Here is a 17,132-nt window from a genome sequence, read left to right as displayed (position 1 = left end):
CTCTTGAGCCTAGATTCTTCCTCCTAATTATTCTCTGCCTGCCAGCCATGCCTATCCCTCTTTTGCCTAGTTATTGGCCATTCGGCTCTTTATTAGACCAATCAGGTGCCTTAGGCAGGCAAGGTGAAACAAATGCAACACATCTTTACATAGTTAAACACGCATCCCTACATTGATAAACAAATGCAGCATAAACAAAGGCAACACACCTTTACACAGTTTAAGTAGTATTCCACAGCATAAACAAATGTAACACATCTTTGCCCAGTTAAAATAATATTCCACAACATCCAACATTTATCTTCATGGGCTGATCCTCCCCTGACCCTGAAACTGTCAATATATCTGCCCCTCAAGGATACTGATCTCAGTCTCGTCCAGGTTGAGGGCTCCATGATTTCCCTTCCTGGACCTGTGCTCACCTTACACCATCTTCACCCATTCAGCCCTTTTCTATGTGGAGTGGGTCCTTCTCACTGGCTCTTCTCTTCTGTATTTGTATGACTTCCTCTTCCCAATTTCTTCCATCAAAGGCCTGACCCTGCTTATTTTCTAAGGTCAGACAAAATTCCGGGAGGTACAGCTGTAGACTCTTCCCCCATTTCTAAGCACGCAGGCCTCCCTGAAGATTCTCACCCTCGCCTCTCAGCACTGACTGTAGCCACGCCTTGCTCTCTCTCACTGAGACCTCAGGCTGCTTTCCCTGTCAGCCTCCTCCCCCTCCCCCTGAGACACTCTGATGCTAGATAGACATACCAGCAGGTCCACCAGTATCAGGACATGTGGGAAAAAAATTTTCATTTCCACCATTCCTGTCCATTTCTCAGTTTCCCTCATCTATTTGCCAATTTCAGAAGACAAACATCTGAGTCGGGTTGCTTTCTACGTCAGCCCAGGCTTGGTCCAAGGTCCAATAGCACCCTCTGCTGGCTCACCTCAGAATTTCATTCTCCCGGGTTTGTTCAGGTTGTCGCTGTGCCCAAATTCCACTTCTCACCCACCTGTTCATTTGTCCTCCCCAGAGCAACATCTAAAATAAAGGTCCTGTGTTATTGAAGGTGCCAGGGCTGGTGTCTCCTTACGTAAGCCAGTTTGCCTAACCTATATGGGAGGCCCCAGGCAGTGGGTAGTGAAGTCTACTCTAAAGGACAGTGCCTTACTGCATAGACGGTTGAAGTGTGCATGCCATCTGGACCATAAAGCACCATAGGATCTGTTTCACCCAGCTCAGCCCATTCCTCCTCCACTCTGGCCACACTGTCCTTCTGTACTCTTTCTTGAATACAAGAAGCCTTTTTTTAAATTTAAAAAAAAAAGTTGTTTTTTTACATCTCGACTGCAGTTTCCCCTCCCTCCTCTCCTCCCAGTCCCTCCCCCCCCCCACTTCCCCTCTGCCCTACCCCCATCCCCTCTTCTTCCGATCCTATTCAGAAAAGGGCAAGCTTCCCATGGATATCAACCCAAAAATGGCATATCAAGTTGCATTCTGGCTCCTACAATCCTTCCTCCCCCTCTACTGCAGGGTTCCCGAGCTCCTCCTGTTTGGCAGTGGGTCTCTGCATCTGCCTCCATCCATTTTGGGCAAAGCCTCTCTGATGATAATTGGGCTAGGCAATAATCTATGAGCAGAGCAGAATATCGTTAGGAATCATTCCATTGACTTTGTGTGTGTGCCAGTCCTGTGTGGTTCTATCCTAGGTCTTTGGGATATCCCACCTCTGGGTCCTGGTGCTTTTCTATACTGGGCTTCTGCTGTCCCTGGGTGTCCCCTCTGTGTGCAGTCTGAAGAACTTACCTGCATAAGTGTGCTTGTCCACGTGCTCACTTGGATGTTTTTCAGGGCTCTGGGCATTTAACTTTTCTCCCTCCCTGTAGCCTAGAACAGTATTTGGGGGATAGTAAATATTCAAATCTGTACCAATGAAAGCAATGACCTAATGACATGGGCATATCAAGTGATAGAGTCCTGCCTTTGGCTCATCAATTACTCTGCAGCAGTGGTTCTCAACCTTCGTAATTTTATACAGTTCCTCATGTAGTGGTGACCCCTCAACTATAAAATTATTTTCATTGCTGCTTCATAACTGTAATTTTGCTACTGTTATGAATTGTAATGTAAATATCTGATAGGCAGGATGGTCTTACTTAGGTGACCCCTCTGAAAGGGTCATTTGACCCAAATAGGTCACAGCCCACAGGCTGAGAACCACTGCTCTACAGTATTCTGCTTATGATTATGCCAGTTTATCTACGCCTCATTTGAGGACATTTGACTTTCCCATTTGTTCACTCCTATAAATAAATTAGACCACATAACCTGGGATCCTCATGTCTGCATTCACATGTAAGAAATTAGTTAAGACCAGGTTCTGGAATCAAGATCTATGCACATTTAAACTTTGGTAGAGAACATCAGATTGCTACTCCCGACAGTACCTTCAACTTACTGTGATTTTTAGACTATGGGAAATGCATGTGTATAGTAAATACATTGAAGGGAATGAGCGATCGCTCAGCAGTGGAGAGTTCTTGCAGAGGACCAGAATTTGGTTCTTAGTTCCCATCCTGGGTGGCTCACAACTGCCTGTAATTGTGACTCCAGGGAATCCAACCCCCTCTTCTAGCCTCATGGGCACCTTCACACACACACACACACACACACACACACACATTTTTTTTAAAAAGTAAATACATTGAGTTCTGACTGGGACCTGAGCCTCTGAGGCATTCTGGGATCTCACTAACATCTCAGGCGTGCAGGTGGGCCAGAGTGGAGTGAAGAGCCCAGGAGAAATGATGTTCCAAGCAGGAAGCCTGCACCACTGAGACTTTCCCACCCAGGCCAAGCAGAGTTTAACCATGTGGGTGCAGTCATCAAAGAGATATTGTAGAGGATTCAAAGAGGCCACAGAAAGCATGAGGGGAAGGCAGACAGGCCCCCAGATCGGATCGGCTTTGTCAGTGGGAGGGAAGCTGTGGAGTTGCAGTTTCCGGCAGAGTGCTCAGGCAAATGGCACCTTTGGAATTGGAGGTTCCTCCTCCGGAGAATGGAAAGAGCAAAATTGGTTTCTGTCGATGTGCCAGCTGCTCTAAGGATCAGAGGGGCCGTAAGTGGAGCCTCGCAGGCTGTGTGCGACTACAAGGAGGGTCGAGGTGTTTGTTACCAGTTAGCTGGAAGGGTCCTTTGTCCTGCCCGATTAGAAATCACGGGCCGGGAAGGAGAAGCCCTCAAGCCTGTTAAGGTTCCATCCTCTCCGTTTGGGGCAGCTGTACCAGTGATAATAAGGGTGTGGTCGGCAGCACAACCGGTGGAGCCCTCCAGTCCGTGCCCTTCAGGTAGCAGGACCTTAGCCTTACAGATGTCACAGCTCTTGTGTGGCCTAGGAAGTTGGGATCCCTCAACCCTCAACTGTGGCTGATGCTGCAGCCTCCAGCAGACCAAGGTGACAGGAATCCTCAGCCTTGGAAGCAGCCAGCTCTATAGCAGGTGTAGGCCTAGGAAGCTGGTATTCTTTTGCCTTTAACAATAGTTAAATATTGTATGTTACTACATACACTCACGCTCACGTGCACCATATTTGATCACACACCTTTCCATTTTCACACACCTCTACACAGTCATTCATATTCTCTCATCACATACATAAGTACTCAGTTCACACTTGCACACTCATAGAAACACACAAAATCATGCACTAACATATACCAACACACTCTTGATGCTTAAATACTCATATACATCCACATCCTCACACAGTTGCACACACATAGCAACACAAACTTTTGCACACATTCTCTCACATATTCATTCACATATTTACAATCACAATCCAATACCAACACACACAAGCACACTCACTTTTGTACAGTATTGCAGTTCCAAGCACCTAAACACACTCATGCACTTGGATCCATTCACATATCCATATTCAATCACACATTCACAAAATCACAGGCCCATACAAAACACTCTGATACCACACACTATTACATACTCAATGCACATTAATGCCCATACACACTCATGCTCACTCACAATCTTATACACTCTCACATGATAACACAGACATGATAACGCTCACACATGATGACACACAGAGCCACAAGCTCACAGCACTCTCAAAAATACAACTATATTCACACTTACTAACTCAGATATCTACATGATCATACTTACCCATGCTGAAACAGTCACGTTAATTCATACAATTATACACACATGTTGTCATGATCTCACACCTTCACACACTTTTGAATACCTTGCACAAACAGCTACGCATTCACATGTGCTAACACTCAGAGTCAAAAACTTGGACTCCTATTCACACAGATTCACATTCATACACTCTTCCTCCCATTACACGCTTTTGCACACTCACCCAAACATACTCTTGAATATTTTCATACTCATACACACACACAGAGAAACACACACACATTGGCATTGACTCATCCACACACAATCTCAATAACAGGCTCATGCGACCTCACAATTCCTTACACAATCATATAATTTTACACACAGTTGTGCACTCTTGTACATTCACATGCACTTTCATACTCACACTTTTGCACACACACACAAGCAAATCTACAAATACACATTAATACAAAGTAATACCTGAATGTGACACACACAAACACACTGACTCAGTCACACGAGTTCATACATGTCCAGACACTCATGTACACTAACCAACACTAGCTTTAACACTAACCTAGCTCTAACACTAATACTAGACTACTCCAAACCCTAAAGCTAACTAAAAAGCAATCCCTAACCCTAAATCTAAAGCTAAACCTTATTATATCCCTATCCATGACAATACCTTAGCTCTAATGAAAACATAAACCAAACAGATACCGAACTCTAACCCTAAATCTGTTTCCCCAGATCCAACCATAATCATAATGCTAACTTTAACTCCTTAAACCTAACTCCATTTCTAACCATAATACTAATACTAGCACGAACACCTACTAAACTAATCCCAAGCCTCCTCCTAACTCTAACCCTAAACCTAGAACTAGCTTGTTGCTAAACTAGCCCTAACTTAATTCCTCACCCTGGCCCTGGTCCTCACCCTGACCCTGACACTGCTGAGGCCCTAACACTAAACCTATTCCGAGTACTGAACCTTCTCCTCACCTAACCTATCCTATCCTAACCCTTACCACAGTTCTAACCCTTACCACGTTAACCTAAATCATAACCCTCTCTCTAACCCCCGCCCAAACAGTAGACTAGCCTGAACCCTAACCCAGACCCAGATTTCATGTGCAAGTGGTAATCAATATGAAGTTAAAAGAATTTTTTAAGATTTATTTATTTATTATGTATACAGTGTCTGCCTGCCTGCATGCCTGCCCGCCAGAAGAGGGCACCAGATCTCATTAGAGATGGTTGTGAGCCACCAGGTGGTTGCTGGGAATTGAACTCAGGGCCTCTGGAAGAGCAGTCAGTGTTCTTAACTGCTGAGCCATCTCTCCAACCTTGAAGTTAAAAGATTTTGAGACCAAGGCCCCATGCTCATTGTGAGGCAAGGCCAAGAAGCTTAGTGCTCACACGTACAGGAAGCAGGAGGGCGGTGTGCTCCCCTGGCAAAACGGAAATGTTTGCTCCTGGGGTTTAAGATGGGACATAGAACCAAATGCATGCTAGATAATAAACACTGTCCATGAACTGTACCCCAGAGCCTTTGTGAGCTTTTTCTAATGAGTCATCAATCTTAGGGGAGGATATTTACTATTCCAGTTTTCAAAACATACATGTAGACGAGGAGGGGCAAAGGGGCTTTGGTTAGCCCTTTTATATTTGTGGTGCTGAGAACGGAATTCAAGACCACATGAGCTAGCCCCATACGCACTAAGTTACACCCCAGTACTAGAGTATCATGGATTTAAACATATGCAATAAAATTAAGACAGACTTAAAAGACATTATCTCCAAATAGATATGCACAAACATGTACATGTATGTACAGATAAGCACACATAGAAGCTCACACATGCATATGTATACATATTTGCTTACAGAGTGAAATAGGCATACATGTGCTCTCACGTGAACATGTGTGCATTTATATACACACAGGCACACAGTTCCACCTATGAGTGAACACACATATACACATGCACACATATACATATTTTCACATGCTTGCAAGCACTTGTAAACATATGAACCTAGGCAATCACTTACAAGCTCACATGTGCACACATGTACATATGTATAAATATACACATGGATATATGTGCGCATACACACTCACATGTACCTATGTATATACTTGTACATAAATGCATACTTAGGTTCCAAGGCATATATATGTGTATGAAATGCACCTAGACGTGGGACCCCGTTCTCGGGTTCCTCGTGGCTTTACCCAGCATGTCCGCATAGAGGATGATTAGGACCACGGGCCTGAGTGCAGGTGTCTGAGATGGTCTGCACTTGGCTGTGCTGGGGGAGGAGGTCTTTTGCTCCACCCCTTGGCGTCTCTATAAAAACCCTGGGTCAGAGACAGTCGGGCCCGTTGGAATAGGTTCCAGGCCCTCTCGAGGTTATCCTTTATTTTCTATCTGTTTATCTCCGCGATATTCTCCACAATAAATCCTTCTAATATTTCCTGCTGCTCGCACTCAAGAAAACTCTGGGGAACTGTGGGGGTGGTGGGTAAACGCCCCACACCTAGACACACAGTACCTATAGGTAAACACATAAGGCCACACACATATATACATACATACATTCAAATATAGGCACACATATTCATATATATACACAGACATACTTTTATGCAGTGGCACACATATGAACATGCAAATATGTATGCATTCACCAGCATGGAGTACACAGAGACACATTTATATACACATATGTGCTCTTGTACTCCCAAGTTCATATGTATAAATGCACTGTGCATAAGCACTCATTCACACACTGTATATAAATGTGTGTGTGTGTGTGTGTGTGTGTGTGTGTGTGTGTGTGTGTGTGTGTGTATTTGTGTGGGCTGGCAAAAGGCCTCTTTACCCCTCGTCATCTGCATGTGTGTTTTGAAAATTGAAATATAAAACATCTTCCCCCTAAGGTAAATGTGTGTGTGTGTGTGTGTGTGTGTGTGTGTGTGTATAACATATTATGTGTGTATATGTATATACACACACATGCAGTTCACATACCAGCCCACATGGCTCCACACACAGGTTCACACTCACACATATACACATGTTCATGTGTGCATGCGTAAAGACACGGGAACTTACATGCATCCAAATCTTACTCTGTGTACCTATGAACACATATATCCATAGTGATGGGCACAAAACTATGTACAATGGCATGTACACATATAAATGTCCATGCTGGCAAACACAGAGATCCATATAGCTACTAACACCCATGTACATCCATGTGCATACACCTCCATGTGCCCTAAACAAATACACATGCATGAGCAACATTGTAGTGTTGCTGCCATGCACTTCTGGGTGGTGCCTGCAGAGCACAGAGAAACACCTATGAACAGGCCCTCGGTTCTATTCCCTAATTAACCAATCATAAAGCACCCGCATGAGGCCGGGGCTTTAGGCTTCGAGTCAGACACCGTGACTGTAGCAGGAACCACAGGCGTCAGGGGAAATTGCTCCTGGACCTGGTTTTTGCCTCCAGGACTTGCCCAATCCCTGTCACACGTGTCACACTTCTATTTGTTGTGTGCATCCGACTCTGCGGCTTGGGTGGTCAGATGACACTCCGATGGGCATCTTAGGCCACGTAGTAACGTGGTTTTCCGTGGTCAAATGTTCCATGTTCCAGGAAGGCCTAACAGCAGGTGGGCCAGGGCTGTCTCCCAGAGGGGAAATAGTCCGCCTGACAGCGGGGTCTGACTCCAAAAGCCCCACGTGCCTCCGCTGTGGCAGCGAAGCTCCAGCAGAATCCCAATCTACTGACACCTTAAGCGCCATCAACTTTGCCTGACTTACGGCCCAAGTGACGCAGCCGGCCGCACAGGAGCGTGGGCTCGTGATCTGAGCCCCACTCAAAGGTGGCCGCTTTCCAGATTGTTTGCTACGTGGGCTGGAGTAACACACCCAGTGGGGTGTGTGCTGCTCGCGGGCCCACTAAATGCTGTGCTTCTGTCTGAGTGGGAGGCCCTGGGTGCAACTCCACTATCTTAGAAGGAATCTCGGCAAAGCCCCACACCACTGGACCGCTAGAAATTCCACTGATACAGAAGGACCCTGAATCTTGTTTGCATTTTCTCTCATCCTCTCGTGCACGTGTGCTTTACCAACAAGTTCAGATTGGTTGTTTCCTGCTGTTCTCTTGGTCCAGTCAGAAAAATATCATTAGGCTAATGGACCAGTGTGGTAACTTATGGGTCAAGTTGTCTGCTGTATCAGCCAGGGTTCCCCCGCAGGGTTCTCTAAGTGAACAGAGATGACAGGATGCATCTATATTCAGGGGATCAGACTGGCTTACAGGATGCTGTCCAGACAGTTCAACAAAGGTTGTCTCACACTGGAAAGGCCAAGAATCTGGTATTGCTCAGTCCACAAGTCATCCCTATGCTCATGTGCACATACCCACTGTAGGTGGAGTCTTCCGTCTAGACCACAGACCAGCTCTGTCCCTCCAGCTGCTCCCCAAATAACCACAGAGACTCGATATTAATTGTAAATGCTCAGCCGATAGCTTAGGCTTGTTTTCAGCCAGCTCTTATAACTTAAATTAACCCATTTCTATTCATCCATGTGCTGCCCTGAGGCTTGTTTACCTCATGTGCACACTTCCTATCCTGCTTGCTCTGAGTCACATGGCGTCTCCTCCCACTCCACCCTTCTTCTTCCCAGCGTTCTCTCTGCCCCAAAACTCCTGACTAGCAACTGGCCATTTAGCTTTCTTATTAAATCAGTCACAGTGACATATATTCACACAGTGTAAAGGAATATTCCACAACTCCCCAACACACACACACACACACACACACACACACACACACACACACACACACACACACACAGCAAAGCACACAGAGAGAACATTTCCCTTCTGGAAGGCTGGGGCCTTTAAGTGTTCTTATTGGCCTAGAAAGAGCCCACTTCCCTTCATTTTGGATCGGCTTAAACAAAGCAAGGGCAGCTGCTGAGCCTGTGGCTTCAGATAAGCACGTGTTCGTGGTGGTACAGGGCAGGTCTCCTTCCCCTAATCTCGAATCAGTCAACTTAGATGAAGAAAGGGAGTTGATAGGCCCACGTCTTCAGCCCAACATGTTCAGGACTGGCTTGAGCGTATCTTTTTAGCCAGGACCAGTTATCCAAAGAGGAGAGTCCCACTGGTGACAGAGCCTGCCAGGTCTTTGTCGTGGGTCAGGATGATGAGGAAGAAGTTCGCCATTTCTGTTATCTGTCTGTGGCACTTTCCCCATCTCTCTGAACTTAGGGATCTTTATACCTAGTCTCCCATTGCCCCTCTCAGAAGTCACCCTAACTGCCACTGGGGCCTTGGAACTCAGACCACTCTGACTGCTTCAAACTGATAAAGGGGTGATGTAGGAAGTGAAAACTGTTTCTCTGAGGAGAGCCAGTCTAAGGGGTCATGATGAAAAGAGTTGATGACAGAGCATTTGGCAACAGTGTGCATCCTTGGAGCATGCTCTGGGAGGAGGTGACATCTGTAATAGGTAACTCATTAGTATGGAACATCTCTCTCCGGAAGGTTACTTCTCACAGCTGTAACATGTTCTTCCAGAGAGAGAATGTTCCATGGTTGGTATATATTTAGATATGACCTAGGCACTAAAGAGGATGGGGCTGCTTTCCTTGGCTGCAGGTGAATGCTGCAGTATTGAGTTGAGACAAGGTCATGGCATTCTGTATCTGGGCATCATTCTTCCTATCAAGAAGGAAATCACTAGTGAGCAATAGTTATCTAAACATCTCTTAAGTCATATGTTCAAGGAGTGCAGTCCTTTTGACTGCTACAGAGACATTCTGATAAATTTAATCCTTGCTTACACTTTCCTGCTCGGTGTTGAAAACCATGCAGGTGACCCAAATTAAACATTCCCACCACCACCCCGTTTTTTTCCAGTCAAGGCCAGTTGAAGATCTGGTCCTCAGGAGTCCCTTGATCTTAGGAGGATCCTCTGGCTCTTCTAGCCTCTCTTTGTTTTGTTTTATTTTATTTTATTATTTTATTTTGTGTACTGGTGTTTTGCCTAAGTGTATGTCTGTACACTATGTCTGTGCCTGGTGTCAAGGAGGCCAGAAGAGGGCATCATATCCCCCTGGAACTGGAGATACAGACAGCTGTGAGCTGCCATGTGGATGCTAGGATCCTCGGAACCCAGATCCTCTGAAAGAGCAGCCAGTGCTCGAACCCACCGAGTCTCCTCAGCCCCTCCTCGAACCTTTATTTTACCAGTTTTCCATCTGTGTAAGTGTAAGTCACAGGCCTTGCTTGACCGTGGCTTTGCTTGGAAGTGTAGAAAAATTCTTCCTATTCATAGACAACACTAGCTAAAGTCTACCCAGTGGGATCGCCTTGGGCTCCCTGAGCAATAGAACAGGTGCCTTAGTAGGGATAAAGGGCATCTTGAGAGATGCCTCACAGTCCCCTGAGTCTCCAGGCAGAAGCCCAGAATCAAACCCTGGGCAGGGCTTCTTTCCAGACACTGAGGGAAGGGTCTGTCAGGAGTGCAAAGGTCACGCGCCACTAGAACCCAGAAGAGGTCTGATTTCAGCCCTGCCACGCTACTTACTAGGCACTGGATCTAAGCAGGCCATTTCCTCTTCTGGGCCTCAGTTTCTCAGTTGGAACAAATGGAGGCATCGACCCCAGAATCCCAATCCTGGCTGCTGTCGTCTTGCAGAATGCCCCTTCAACACCCTATCTTGCTTAGAAGTTGTATGTAAACTCAGAAACTTCACCTAGATTTCTGTCCCTTTCTGAGCAAGGACACTCTTTTCCCTCAGAACAAAGATATGCTGGGACCCTTGAACAGTATCAAATGTCTGTCTTGAAAATCTAAGTCTTGGATACAGCAGATGTAGCTCTGGCAAGGTACCACACTTACCATGTGTGAGGTCCTGGATTCCAAGCTCAGCACCAACCGAGCAAGCAATCAAAACAAAAACAAACTGAGGTCTATGGGAAATATCTCTAGAGATGGGGCAGAATTCCTGAGCAAGCAAAGAAAAAACGCAGGGTGGCCATTGCCTGAACCTTCGGGACGCGTTTTGGTGTGTTTCTGAAGTTGGCCACCAGAGGGCAGAAGAGCTACATAGTTGTCCTGAGTGTTGAGGCAGGTTGTGGGATCCAGTACAGGATCATGGGAGCCACGGGCACCAGGAAAGCCAAGAGAGAAGCTAGTGGCCATACAAGGATCAAGGAAGGTTTCTAGGAGTTGTTGAGTCGTGTTTTAAGGCAAGATTTGAGGTCTGAAGAGGACCTCCAGAGGTAGGGACAGCCTGATGTAGAGAGACAGGCAAGCTTGCACCAGAGGCAAAGCCTGACCTGAGGCAACATAGCAGGGCCTGAGATTCTGACAGTCCTCAAGCCCGTATTCCAGACAAGTGTTAGAAGTTCACTTTGAATGGCCTTAAGAAAAAAAAATACCCTCCTGTTGCTAGAGTTTTCCTGCCTGGCCCACAGTCAGGACAAATCTCTGCCACCCGCCAGTCCCAAGCCGCTCAAACCCGATCAAGTAAACACAGAGACTTATATTGGTTACAAACTGTATGGCCGTGGCAGGCTTCTTGCTAACTGTTCTTACAGCTTAAATTAATCCATTTCTATTAATCTATACCTTGCCATGTGGCTTGTGGCTTACCGGTACTTTACATCTTCCTTATCCTGATGGCGGCTGACAGTGTCTCTTCCACCTAGCTTCCTATTCTCTCAATTTTCCTCTCTGTTAGTCCCGCCTATACTTCCTGCCTGGCCACTGCCAATCAGTGATTTATTCATTGACCAATCAGCAACACATTTGACAGACAGACCATTCCACAGCACTTCCCCTTTTCTTTTCTTTTTTTTTTTTTTTTTTTTTTAAAGATTTATTTATTTATTATGTATACAGAAGAGGGCGCCAGATCTCATTACAGATGGTTGTAAGCCACCATGTGGTTGCTGGGAATTGAACTCAGGACCTCTGGAAGAGCAGTCAGTGCTCTTAACCTCTGAGCCATCTCTCCAGCCCCCCTTTTCTTTTCTTAAAAAGGAAGGTTTTAACCTTTACATATCTCCAAAGTCAGCTTGGTATATTTGGGAATTTGGGCGTAGCTTCTCTTACTACTTCCTGCTGGAGGGGGGCGCTGTATCTTCTGGGGAAACAAAGAAAATTTCAGGATCATGGAGTAGTCCATGAGGCTGTATCATCTGAGCCAGTTGCCTTGAAACGGTTTTGGATGTTGGATCATCTGGGCCATGGTGTCATCAGAGACCTTTCAGGTGGTCTTGGCTGGTCAAACCTGATGTGTCTTAATCTGGAACAAATCCATAGCCTCTGGCTTTCTGTGGAAACAAAAGCAGAGTCTCCTTTCCAAAGTAACATATCCTTATATCCAAATTTTGAAGTCAAGGTACCTTTAAAATATACATTTTGGCATAACTCAACAGCTTTTACAATCAAATGTTTTTCTGTAGTTAAAAATCCCAAAGACAACATAATCCAGATTCTCTGTGTAATATTCATCTTTACGTGGCTTATTTTTATATTAATTTTACTGTCTCTTTAAAGACTTTATTTTTTAAAACTATGTATTTGTTTCTATACTGTATATATCACCTTTTTTTGTCTCTTTTAAGCCTACGTATATTTTATACACATTTTAAACTATTACATCTGAATCTGTCTTATTGTGAATCTGTTGCTTTAAGCTGCAGCAGCTGTGGCTGCTGGCTCCGCCCACCTCAGCTTCCCAACATGGCGGTGGTATGCTTACCACCAGCTCTGGGAGCCATCGTGGGTCTATGCTTTTATCCAAGCAGCATGTAGCCCAGAAACCTCTTCTTTTGTTTTGTACTAGCAAAAGCTAAATCCACAATGCAGCTTAATGTGCCATTTGCAGAGGCCTCATTCCTGCCATATGGCGGCAGGTCGAGCGCGCATGCCAGGAACCCGCCAGTAGCTCAAACTGGCAGCTGTCGCTCATTTGAGAGAGACAATTAGGAACTGTTTTTAGTTCCGTTTTAGAATCCTTTTTCTCAGTTTTTAGGTGGAAACTCTTGCCCCACGTTGGGCGCCATTTGTTGCTAGAGTTTTCCTGCCTGGCCCACAGTCAGGACAAATCTCTGCCACCCGCCAGTCCCAAGCCGCTCAAACCCGATCAAGTAAACACAGAGACTTATATTGGTTACAAACTGTATGGCCGTGGCAGGCTTCTTGCTAACTGTTCTTACAGCTTAAATTAATCCATTTCTATTAATCTATACCTTGCCATGTGGCTTGTGGCTTACCGGTACTTTACATCTTCCTTATCCTGATGGCGGCTGGCAGTGTCTCTTCCACCTAGCTTCCTGTTCTCTCAATTTTCCTCTCTGTTAGTCCCGCCTATACTTCCTGCCTGGCCACTGCCAATCAGTGATTTATTCATTGACCAATCAGCAACACATTTGACAGACAGACCATTCCACAGCACCCTCCTTTGTAATTAAAAACCCCAGGAGACACTTCAGGCCTGGCTACATCCAAGGCGTCCAGCTGTGACACTGTGACCCTGCCTTTCGGCTCTGACTCTGGCCCCATTCTCAGGCAATCTTCCTTCTTGTGACAGTATAGCCATCGGCAGGCAGCTCTAAGCAGATGCCCAAACTGCCCAGCAGCCACCAGGGAGAGAGCCTCACTCTCAAGAATTCTACCAAACATCCTGGGAGTTCCTCTGAGGTGCGGGGACTGTTACCCAGACATCCAGAAACTCTTGGCTACTCTTGATGATCTGTTCTGTGTCCCAGCTGCCTATGAGAGGTGGACTCAGTCCCTAACTGAACCTGGAGGGGCACCAGTCCCCAAAAGAAACACAAGAGGGTGTCAGAAGGACCCACTGGTGCTGAGAAGGACCCACTTGGGACTGAAACCTGGTCCTCTCTTGTCCTAACTCTGTAGTTCTGAGCTGGCCTGTCATTACTTGCCTCAGTTTCCCTGGCTGGAAAACTGACGGCAAAGAGGCACTAGGGTCCATACAGAGGGCCCACACAGTGATGGCACACAAAGGCCTCTGGACGGTGAGAATCTCCTTCCCACAGTTCCCTTCCTCAGGAAGTGCAGCAGCTCATGGCCCTTCACCGAGGGCCGCGCAGCTTTGAGAAGACACCCTCAGCACTTCTTCACCTTCAATTTGAGTGATTTTTTTTTGTTTGTTTGTTTGTTTTTGTTTTGTTTTGTTTTGTTTTGTTTTTCAAGACAGGGTGTCTCTGTGTAGACCTGGCTGTCTTGAAACTCACTCTGTAGACCAGGCTGGCTTCAAACTCAGAGATCCACCTGCCTCTGCCTCCTAAGTGCTGGGATTAAAGTGTGCCACCACAGCCCAGCAAAGATTTGAGTGATTTTTTAGAAAGGAGTATAGATTTACAAGGTGGGCATAGACCCCCACTATCCCTCATATTCAAAAAAACAAAAAAAAAATTGTCTTTACTGCATAACCTGGGAGGCATTTTCAACATGACCACAACTGCATCTCCCACTCCACCTGCTCTTTGCTGCATGATAGCAAATGGCAATAGTCTTCCACCGAGCAGCAGGGCTTGGGTTCTCCCCCACTCAGTCAGGGTGGCCCTGTGACCACAGCACAAAGGATGTACCTTTCCAGCCTAGGTTATATTTAAGGACACACAGCTTCCACCTGTCTCTCTCACAACACTTACTCTTGGGACTCATCTTAACACAAGAGTCAGGGACTGGAGGTGTATCTCAGTTGGTAGAACACTTACCTAGCATGCATGAAGTCCTGGAGTTAATCCCCAGCACCACAATAAAAATAATTAATAAAAAAAATAAGCAAGTATTAACTAGGCTTGGTGGCACACAGCTTTATTCCCAGCACTTGGGGGGCAGAGTCAGGCAGATCTCTGAGTTCTGGGTCAGCCTGGTCTACAAAGAGAGTTCCACTACAGTCAGGGCTACATAGTGAGAGATCCTGTCTCAAAATTTAAAAAAAAAAAAAAAAAAGTCATCCTAGGATAGTAAGTTCAAGACCAGCCTAGGTTACATGAGACCTTGCCAAAGAAAAAAAAGATGGGGTGTGTGTGTGTGTGTGTGTGTGTGTGTGTGTGTGTGTGTGTGTGTGTGTGTGTATGTGTGTGTGAAAGAAATTCAGATCTAGGACTTCCAGAACATTCCAGAGCCTACACAGCCCACTTCTCTAGCGGATCATGTGTCTTCTGTTTTATTTTTTTTAAAATAGCCAAAATTCAAGGATCTCTGAGGAGGAAGGTCTTCACTCCAGCAACATCAAGCCCCATGTTCAGGAGAGTACAGAGAAGCCCACACTGGATTCCAGGGACCATGTCAGCGATCTAGGGACGCTAGCACTGTGATTCTGACTAGACCCCCTTCCCCAGCTACCAGCGGGGCTTTGCATTCAGTACATGACCCATGCGTGCACGTTATTCAGGATGAAACGACAGCTTAGTCCCCAGTTGTCCTCCTCTGCTTTCTGTTGCTGTGGCAAACACCATGACCAGAAGCAACTTGGGGAGGAAAGGGTTAATTTCATGTTACAGCTTATAGTCCGTCACTGAAGGAAATCAGAACAGCAACTCAAGGCAGGATCCTGGAGACAGGAGCTGATGCAGAGGCCATGGAGGGGTGCTGCTTACTGACTTGCTCCCCATGGCTTGCTCAGCTTGCTTTCTTATAGAACCCAAGACCACAACCCAGGGATGGCACCACACACAATGGACTGGACCCTCCCACATCAAACATTAATCAGAAAAATGCCCCATAGACTTGTCAACAGGCCAAATGTTGAGGTTTCCTCTTTCCAGATGACCTGAGCTTGTCAAGTCGACAAAAAACAACAAAAACCCCAGCAGGCTGGCATTCAGCAGTGTCAGTAAGGATAGGTACAGGGGAAAATAACTAAATAATTAAACCTGCCCTTGACAGCGGCTGCAGAGGAGAGACTGTAAAGGGGGAGGAAGTAAGCCTTTCTAGAGCAGAAAAGCCGTGCTGGAAAAGAGGTAGGGGAGGGTGGAGAGGAAGGTCGGAGTCACCAGTGGACTGTGGGAGGAACAGGAGGGTCTCTGAAAGGAGACAGAGCAGGTGTGGCATCAGGTTCAAAATGGCCCTGTGGATCCGACCAGGAGAGCATCATTCTGCCTTCTCTTTTGCCGTGCCTGGCGGCCACTCCCTCCTACAGGCTCTCTGGGGCCATGGAGGTACCTCTGAGTCAGGAAGGAGCCTTCCTACCAACAGTTCCAGCAGTAGCCCTGCGGCTGCAGCTCCTAAGATGCGGATCATGAGGCAATCACTGTGTGGGAGAAGATATGGGGTATTCCAGTTGGCCAAACTTGGGTCATGTGCCTACTCAGTGGTGCCAGAAACTAGCATCAGGTCTCTGGAAGGGCTCCCACTGGCTCAGGGTCCTTTTCTGGAAGCAAGGGGAGGTCTGAGACAAAACACCGGAGTTGAGCTACCTGTGGCAAGAGGCTCTGCATCAGGCAGAATCCAGGGACTGTAAATGAGGGTGCTAGGACAGCCATAATGAAGTAACATTGACTGGAGGCTTGACCAACACACATAGACTGTCTTAAAGCCCCAGAGGCTAGAGGTCAGTGGATCCCCACTTTCTCTGAACCTGCAGGCCACTCTTTCTGCCTCCCCTAGCATCTGTTCCTAGTCTGTGATGCTGGCATGCTTCGGTTTGTGGATACATGCCTTCCTGCCATCCCCTGATGACATGGCCAAACCCTGGTTTGTCTCCGTGTCTCTTACAAGGGCACACTGAATTAAGGATACCACTGGATGACTCCTTTTGACTTCTGTCACATATTCTACAACGGCTATGCCTCCAACTGAGATCACCTTCTATGATACGGAGGCTTAGAGCTCCATCGGCTACCTGCCACAGACTCCTTTTGGCAATGACCAGCACTGCCCCGTGGGAAGGGCACCTGGGGCTGG

General features: G+C 46.4%; 1 long non-coding RNA gene across 1 annotated transcript in view; it reads right to left on the bottom strand.

The window, feature by feature from the left end:
• The window catches only part of LOC128099951 (uncharacterized), a 44,808-nt gene extending 43,938 nt beyond the window's left edge, over positions 1-870 (bottom strand). Inside the window, exon 1 of the long non-coding RNA XR_008214615.1 lies at positions 757-870. This is a non-coding gene — a long non-coding RNA (uncharacterized LOC128099951). The remainder of the gene's footprint in view (positions 1-756) is intronic.
• Between the last annotated feature and the right edge of the window lie 16,262 nt (positions 871-17,132).

Source organism: Peromyscus californicus, unplaced genomic scaffold (assembly GCF_007827085.1).
Source record: "Peromyscus californicus insignis strain IS unplaced genomic scaffold, ASM782708v3 Scaffold_6__1_contigs__length_162567912, whole genome shotgun sequence".
NCBI classification, from domain to species: domain Eukaryota; kingdom Metazoa; phylum Chordata; class Mammalia; order Rodentia; family Cricetidae; genus Peromyscus; species Peromyscus californicus.
The sequence above is the reverse complement of the archived record's forward strand: the minus strand, read 5'-3'. Positions and strand labels throughout refer to the sequence as shown.